The sequence below is a fragment of the Galeopterus variegatus genome, unplaced genomic scaffold, assembly GCF_000696425.1.
Source record: "Galeopterus variegatus unplaced genomic scaffold, G_variegatus-3.0.2 Scaffold1276, whole genome shotgun sequence".
In the NCBI taxonomy this organism is placed as follows: domain Eukaryota; kingdom Metazoa; phylum Chordata; class Mammalia; order Dermoptera; family Cynocephalidae; genus Galeopterus; species Galeopterus variegatus.
This window is the reverse complement of record NW_007727387.1, coordinates 180610-189021: the sequence shown is the minus strand read 5'-3', so window position 1 is coordinate 189021 and position 8412 is coordinate 180610. Positions and strand designations below refer to the sequence as shown.

General features: G+C 46.0%; 1 protein-coding gene across 1 annotated transcript in view; it reads right to left on the bottom strand.

Annotated features, from left to right (window-relative positions):
• Nucleotides 1–8412, bottom strand: part of WDFY4 (WDFY family member 4) — a 309512-nt gene that overhangs the window by 164784 nt on the left and 136316 nt on the right. The window lies entirely within an intron of this gene.

Below are 8412 nucleotides of genomic sequence, written 5' to 3'. Positions count from 1 at the left end.
TTTTAAAAAAAAAAAAAAAAAAAAAAAAAAAAAAAAAAAAAAAAAAAAAAAAAAAAAAAGATTTACCCTAAAATGTCTTTAAAGAGCAAGCTTAGCTAGAGAACGTTAAGACATGAGTCACAGAAATTTTTCAGAAAAAATCTTTCAGTTGTGATATTTAAATATGAAGGACACAAACATAAACAAACATATCAAATAAAACAATTAAGAAAAAAGCACAAAGCACAGTGACACATATATCAACTAAACGCTCTATGTCACATAGTACTATGACCTCTCTATGATTCAAACATTGAACAGCAGAATGGCAACGTTAATGCATACCACTAGTGGGAAAAGGGCTGCTTTTATTGAAGAGGAACAAAACAAAAACTGTTGCTCTAAGCAGTTTTGAAATGAATATCAGATTCAAAACTTCCCCTGTGCATATAATTGCATGCTAATTTACATTTTAATTACCTCCAAAGAAATCAAAAGCATTTGTTGACAGTAGAACATAATGTCAACTTCACAGTGCACTGTTGGTGGATGCTTAATGAACTTAATTAGATAATTAGTGATGTTAATTATCCTTCTATTATGAAGACAAAGATGTCTCATAAATGATGCACTTGGTAAAGAAACATCATTAAAGGTATCAGTGTTTGCTCTGTTCATTTACCCCTATTGTTCAAACTCCTGTAACAGACACTTGTGATAGACTAGTGACAATTGAGGCTTCCTTAAAATGGTAAAAGAAAGGCCCCTGTCTTCTATCAGCCCTTGTGATAAGCCTTATTCTGGATACTGACGCTGCACTTTTCCAAAACCTCTGCTGTCTGTCCCTGTTCAGTCTGGAATGAAGTTTCCTGTGCAGATGAACTTACTGCTTACTTCTCACTGCTGTGATGGGTGGATTCTAACATCAATTGCTTGCAAAATGGGATGGGTGCGTGTGTGTGCACGCATGCACGTGTGCACGTGCATGTGCGTGATAGTCAAGGGAAGAGAGGAAATGAAAGAGATGGCCCTGGTTGAGTGCCCAGACCACTGGAAGAAAACCTAAAGGGCTAAGTCACCCCCTCCCCACTGCCCCAGACTGGCCACATTTCCATGATTCTACAGTGGCTTGCCTCCACCTCCGTCACCTAGACACTGTGCTCTACGAAAAGGTCCTGCTCACACATTCTGGGTGAGATGTCGGAGCACAGCTTCCTGCAAGACCGGGGATTACAATAAATGCTACACAGACTTTACTTCTTGTTGAAGTGAACAAGGAAACTTCTGAGGATTAAAAACAAAATATCAGAACTTCATTATTTTTCTCTTTCTTCCTTGCCCCAGAATACCACCACAACCAGAGGAAAATGGTAGTCCATTCTGGAAATAGTCCTAGCCCAGAGAGCATAATGAAGAGCTCCAGGGCCACACTGGGGACAGTGGCATTATTTGTAGGGTCAGCTATCTTGGGAAAAATATCAAAAGAAAATAGGTCATTGGCAGCCTTGCCCACAACCATGAAGGAAACCAAGATTCCATTTAGCAGAAGGTCTAAATAACAGCACTCATGGCAGTAAAGCACTTTATACTTTTCAAGGTACTATTTTTTAAAAATCATACCTTCATTTGTTTCCAAGTGGTTTTATTCCTCTAACTGACAGTTCCATTTAATTACTTGCTCACAAGACTTCTCCCACCACCACCAACACAGCATCACGATCGCTTATAAAGTCTGTGTTTGGGGATTTCTGAGGCTTCTTCTCTTTCCTCTTGTTTTCAGTGACTTGTCCCTCCAACCTGCTCTTCCCTTGACTTGTGGGCACAGCCTGGTCTTTCTCCTCTCCCGCCATGCCAGTGAGAACATTCCACCACGATCTCTAGGTCCTCAGCCCCTAGACTTTCAGAAGTCCTCATGGGCCTTACTTTTCTCCCAAATTTAGGCCACCTGCTTCCAAAGGTCTCTCTTAAAGTCACATTCATCTCCTGGAGAAGGCCTTTCTCTCTTGCCCACAAACATTATGTTAAACTTATTAGAAGTTTAAGTAAAAATATTCCATATGACATCGTCCAAATTTTAGATATTTCTAATTTCCCACGACCTCTGTAAAGCCTCTGACCTGAGCTCCTTTATAACAGAGCTTCTCTGACAATTCTGCTTTCTGTTTCTGCAGCTGCATTTTGACTTCCTTGGCCTTCACCCTCTGTTCTACCACTGACTTTCTCATTTTAAAGCCCATACTTTCTATTTCCAAAAATCTGTTCTCACCACTGGGGCTCCCTGACTCGTAAGTTTTTTATCCCTGGGAAGTGAAGTCGGAGCGCTGCACTCAAGGGCCATTCAGCCCTGAACACGGAGGAGCCGCAGCACCAGGCGGGAACGCGCTGTGTCGCAGCAGACCTCCAGCTCTTCCTCCTGGGACTGCAGGCGCTGCTCTGAGGCTCCGCGCCCCTCCAGCCTCAGCGAGACCAGCCCTCGTCAGCAAGAGACACACAAACGTGCCAGCAAGTAAGGCCGGGAACAGCTTGATCACTCCCACAAGGATTGCTAAAGCCTTCCAGTTCCGCACAGTTGCTTTCCTTTCTGCAATTTGTATTTGGATTTCACGATTTCTTTCAGGAGAAAATAAGTATACTGAAACATTAACACAGGAAATCTTACGATGTCTGGGATGTTGCTTCAAAATTATTGGGTGCAGAGGGGGAAAGTGGGTAGTGAGAGAGAGGAGGCAAGATTGGCTGTGAGTTGAAAATTGTTGAACTTAAATGATGGATAGATACATGGGGATTTAATACTATTTCCTCTACTTCTGTATATGTTTCCAAATTTCTACAATGATAAAAGGCATAATGGGTGAAGTGTTTAGAGTGGATGGTCAAAACTGTCATTTCCCCTGCTAGAGCTGCCCATAATAGAGCTGTCACTGAATTGCTGGTCTCAGCCAGCAGGGGCAGGGCTGTCGAGTGGCTGGGGTAGGAGACAGTGGGCCTGGACACACAGTAAGGGAAGCAGCCGATGGCAGATCCACAGTCACCCTGCCCACACAGTGCCTGCATCTGAGATCTCCAGGCCCTCCCAGGTGGGCACTGCTGTTCTCACAGGGGGTGCTGATGTGTCTGGGTGGGTAGGGGGCTCTCTCACAGGGCAGCCATTAGAAGGCCCTTTGGGGGGCCACAGGGCAAATGTCTGGTGCTCTCCTGTCTTTGCAATGGCAGATATAGAATTCCTACAAAGAACTTGACTTTGGTATTTTAGAAACTCCAGAGGGTCACTCTTAGACTTCTGGTGCCTTCTGTCCCCTTCCATCCCCTTCTGTTAGTTCTCATACAGCCCTGACTTCCCCACACAGGCCATTTCAGCTTTCTAACACGTGGCTTTGAAAACAGCCACTAGAAGCTTGCTCAACTATCTCCAAAAGCCCCTTGGCCCTCCTCCGTGGGGGTCCTGCTCCTCTATAAGCTCCCCCAAGCTCTGCACAGAGGCTGGGGCGTGGGTCTCCCTCCTCTAGTGGGGCCCACCTGGCCCCTGCATGAGAAGCCGTCCACACATGCACAGTTGATCCCAGAAGGAAACTGGAGTGAAATGCAGCTCACACTCCGCCTACTGAGATGTCATTTAGGAGACTGTCCACCCAGAGGACCCCACCCCTTTAAGGGCTAGAAGTTGCCCTGCACACTCCAAGCCCTGCCTCTGGTTCTTGCTCCTCCCTATTCTCTGCAGAGTCCCACAGAACCACCCAAATCACGCACCTCCCATGCCCACGTGCCCCTCCAGAGCCAGAGCCTCTGTCCTTGGTGGCCCTTGGTTCCACTCGTCCCTGCCTCTGCTGAGCAGAACTTTCCTGTGTGTTCTCTGATCTTCACTACTCCCGTCACTGCTCCAGCAGCCCCCACTGTCCCACCGGAACCACGCTACAGCCCCCAGCCAAGCTCGTCCTGCAAGGCCATCCCCTGTGATCTTACCTGTAGGAACGGAAGTGTGCCACTCCCCTGTTTAAACCCCACTTACGGGTAAGTGCAAACGTCTGACACAGCCTTTGGCCCCACTGACCTGGCCTTGGTGCCCAGCTGCAGTGCCCCAGCCTTCTCCCTGCCCAAGGGCCCTGCTCTGCACAGGCTTCGAACCCACTCACCTCCCCCAGGCTCAGCTCTAGGCGCTGCCTCCTCCACGGCCCCTCCTACCAGGCCCCCAGCTCCCCTGTGCCCTTCTTCTCTTTGTCAATGCTTTCCTTAAAAAACAAAAACAAAAACAGATGATAACACCCTTTATATTTTGCAATGATTGTAGATTCGCAGAAAAGTTATAAAGATAGTGGAGAGTTCCCGTCTACCTCTCACCTGGTTTTCCGTAATGTCAATTTAATGTTGTACATTGCCTTGGAGCTTCTGTCAAAACTAAGAAACCAACATTGGTTGGTGATGTCTTTTCAACTTGTTTTTAAACAAGAAAGTCTGAAATTGAGCAGGCAAGCAAAGCCAAGTTCACTGCTGTGAAGAGGAACAGCTGGCCAGAGTCTGCACTCTGGATTCCTCCAAACACACAGGGCACATGATGAAAAGGCTTCCAGAACACCTTGAGCTGGCCTTTGGTGGCCTCAAAGGAGCCCAAATTTCCAACCCTTGTACAACTGGCCTTCCCCATGCTAGGGATGGTGACTTCACGATTGCTCACAGAAGGGATTGTGATGTTGTCGGGGGGAGAAGAAATAACATCTATCAAATCAGCCTTGCCTCAAAGTTCAGCTCACCTGCCAAGGAGAAAACCTTTTCTACTGAAAATGAACATAGATAAGAGGAATTTTGAGTCCTACATCATATGTCTCACCCCAAGGAACAATTTATCAGTGCTATAGAGCTGTCAGCCGCTGACATGATAAGGAATAACACCAAATGAATAATGTTTCCTCCAACACCAACTCCTTTAATTACAAGCCTCTTCTTTCCAGAAGAGACAGAAAATGCAGAAACACCAATTTCATGCACTTGTGCCTGAATAATGTCTCCATGCTGCTTTTTCCAGATGGCGACCTTCTCACTGGAGGGACTAATGATGTGGGCATATTTAGGGAAAAACCAATAAAGGAGTCTTTAACCTTCAACAACAAAAAGCGTGTTGTACAAAATGTTCCTTGGGATACATTAGAAAATATCAATTACATTGCTCACTGAGGTGTAATCAGCTGTAATAATCAAAATTAATTTTTAAAAATAATTAAACAGACCCCAGGGCAAATAGTTGATGCTCTTATCCTATGACATCACAGTGTACATATGTACCTGAGAAGTTGTGCCTTCTGTTAGGGACAAAGGCATCTCTTGGAGATGGGTGATGGATGCGGGGTCTCAAGGCTGGTGAGCTTTATCTCAGCAAGAGGAGGGGGAGCTTTCTACTCCCCTGTCCTGTGCACTCCCAGGTGCATTCTTTGAGAGCCTATGCAGCAGGCACTGCGCCCAGCCCACACTGACTTATTGCTATAGGACACGGCTCAGCAAGATGAACTTCATTTTTTAAATTAAAACAGTCCCATCTGTTCCAAAAATATTTTATCTTTAAAAATCTGCAAGATATTTTAAGCTAAAAGAAAGGATAAATAAATCAGATTGAAGGTAAAGTGAGGTTAAAGGGGAGGAAGAAGCCAGGGAAAGAGAGACGCACGTGCACGTGTGTGTGTGTTTGTGTGGTTGTGAGTGTGTTTGTTTTACAGAAATTTATCCCACTAGGTGTGTGCAGTTACAAAAGCTGGACCACGCTTACCATATGCCTTGGGTTGAATGTCCTCCGCAAACTTAATCCCCACTCTAACTGTTGAGGGTGGGAAATCCTACTACGGTAATGGAAAGGTAGGGACTTGAAGAGGTGATTGATTAGATTGTAGGACCTTGCTGTAGTGAATGGATTAAATGGTGGGCATGACATGGTTTGGAGGACTTTAAAAGGAGAATGAATGAGAAGGTTGGCCCCTCTCTCTCTTTCTCTCTCTGTTCCACCATTTTTGCAATGTGATACTCTGCAGTCACTGAAGTCACCACAAAGGAAAGCCTTCACCAGATGTGTTCCCTGGACTTTGGACTTCCTAGCCTCTGAAACTGTAGGCAATAAATTTTTGTTTTCTTTCAAAATCACCCAGTTTCAAGTGTTTTGTTAGAAGCAACAGAAATGGACTAATACACCATATCTCTCTGAGTTTCCACGTGCAAGATCAGAGAGAAAAACATGATCAGTTGCAAAATCTCTGCTGCTCTTGGTTGTTTTAAGTACAGTTCTTCCTGGTGCAAAAAGCTGACGGAGATGTCCCCCATGGCTGTCCAGAAGCCGGGGTGGCTCCAGGCTCCACCTCGGTCCAGCCACATGGGCTTCTGCTGCCCTGGAACACCCCAGCATGCGCCCCCCTCAGCACCTTTGCCTGGTGGTCCTCTCTGCCTGACCACTCTTTCCTGGAGCATCACAAGGCTCCTGTTCTTCCTAAATTCTCGCCTTTGCTTCAATGTCCCCTTGCCAGAGATGCTTCTCTTACCTCCTCCATCTAAACAGCCCGGCCCCTTCCTCACCACCGTCTCCTCCCCACCCTGCTCGATTTTTCCTCATTGCAATCAGCACCCCCAACATTTACAAATTTATTTATCTGTTTATCATCTGAGTTTGCCCCCTACAATGCAGCTTCATGAAAGCAGAGAATATGTCGGTTAGGTTCTCTGCTGTAACCTCAGTGCTTAGAGCAGGATACAGAGTAAGCACTCAACAAATATTTGTTGAGTGAATGTGAATGAATGAATGAATGAATAACAGCACAACTAATCTAGAAGAAAACATCTTTAGCAGCCTGCCTTCACCAAAGACAGAGCCCATTTTGGGTATTCTTCCTTTCAGACCTCTCAACGCGAGCCAAGGGCAAACTGTTTGAAACCACTTGGTACACCTCCACGGCCCCAAACAGCACCATCCACTCAAGCTTCGTGCACACGAGCTGTTGCTCAACTCCTATCCCCAGCACTCAGAGGCAGCTGAGCTATGCCAATGAAAATTCCCTGGGGGGAGTAGGGGTCTGACAAGAGGAAGTATTGACAGGCTGCAAGGGTTTCCATAAAATGAATGAACAAGCCCAGTACCCTGGCCACCCCTTCCCAAGCTCCCCAGCCAGGCTGTTGTGACCTCCTGGGGACAATGCTAATTTGGTCAAGGAGTAAAAGCTCCAGGGTGAAGCCAAGGAAGAAAAACTGGGACTCCTGCCACAAATGGCATTGGTCAGGAGCAGGCACCTGCACAAAGTGAGGGTGCTCCAGATTCCAGGGCTTGGGACACGATACCACCTGTGGGACAGTCTTCTCTTTAGCAGAAAGTGCTAGAAGGTGTAATGGTAAACCTTATACACCTTGTAAGGTAAGCTATAATGAAATTTAGTAAACAGTCTTATGTTTTTAAGACATGCAGTTTCCAAGTGCTTCCATGTGTCCTGGTGTAAACAGAGCAAATTTCCAGTCGTAAGGCCAGGAATGGAGACTCTGCAAGGTTGCATGAATTGCCTAAGGTTCCTCTCAGCAACACAGAAATGGGATCCTATCACTCTGCCACTTAATGGCTGCAAAGTCCTTATATTTTTCTTTAGATTCAGTTTCCACTTCTATATAACAGGGCTAATAATACCTGATGCCGCTGTTATAAAATCTGAGAGAATTATTCACCGATTCATCCAATTAATGAGTCTGTCAACAAACTTATTAAGCAGCATCTTCAACAAGCCAGTGCACTGAGGATACAGCCAAATAATCCAGGAGCTTTGACCTCAGTTGTCAACTCTAGGTGATAGCCAACCCAGTGAAGCGCATTTCTGGTCTTACCTTCTATATCTGGGCTCTTTCTTCATACACCCTGAATTCTGTGATTCCTGAAGCTTGGGAAGAAGAAAGTCTCCTTCCCCCGGCTGTCTAGGCAGGTGCAGGCAGCCCCATCTTCCCCCCACATCTGGTGACTGTGCCTCCCCATCAGTCACTGCCCACAGTGGACAGCAGATTATGAGCAGGTGGAAATGGGGTCCACCTCATTTTCCAAAGTTGCTTGGGCTGAGAGCTGGAATTATGTAATACACCTGTCTCTTGTCTACTCCACCTCCCTGGGAAGCTCCTTCCCAGTTTCCAACAGTTCTTTGTCCCACTGTGGAGATAAGGAGGTAGAGACTCAAGGAATTTAGGTAAATTGCCCACGTCTCCTGACCCTAAGGCCATGTCCAGCAACAACCACAGTCAGCCTCTGAAGACGTCAGTGACACCAGCATTAGAATATATGACAGATTGTGTTTTCCGAAAAGAGCCCCAGCAACATTTCTAGTCCCACACATTCTTCCAGAACCTTACCACTCTCCCATCAGGAGGCAGAGTCTATTTCCCTCACCTTGAACCTGAGCAGAACTTTGTGCCTGTCTTGACAGAGAGGTAGCACTG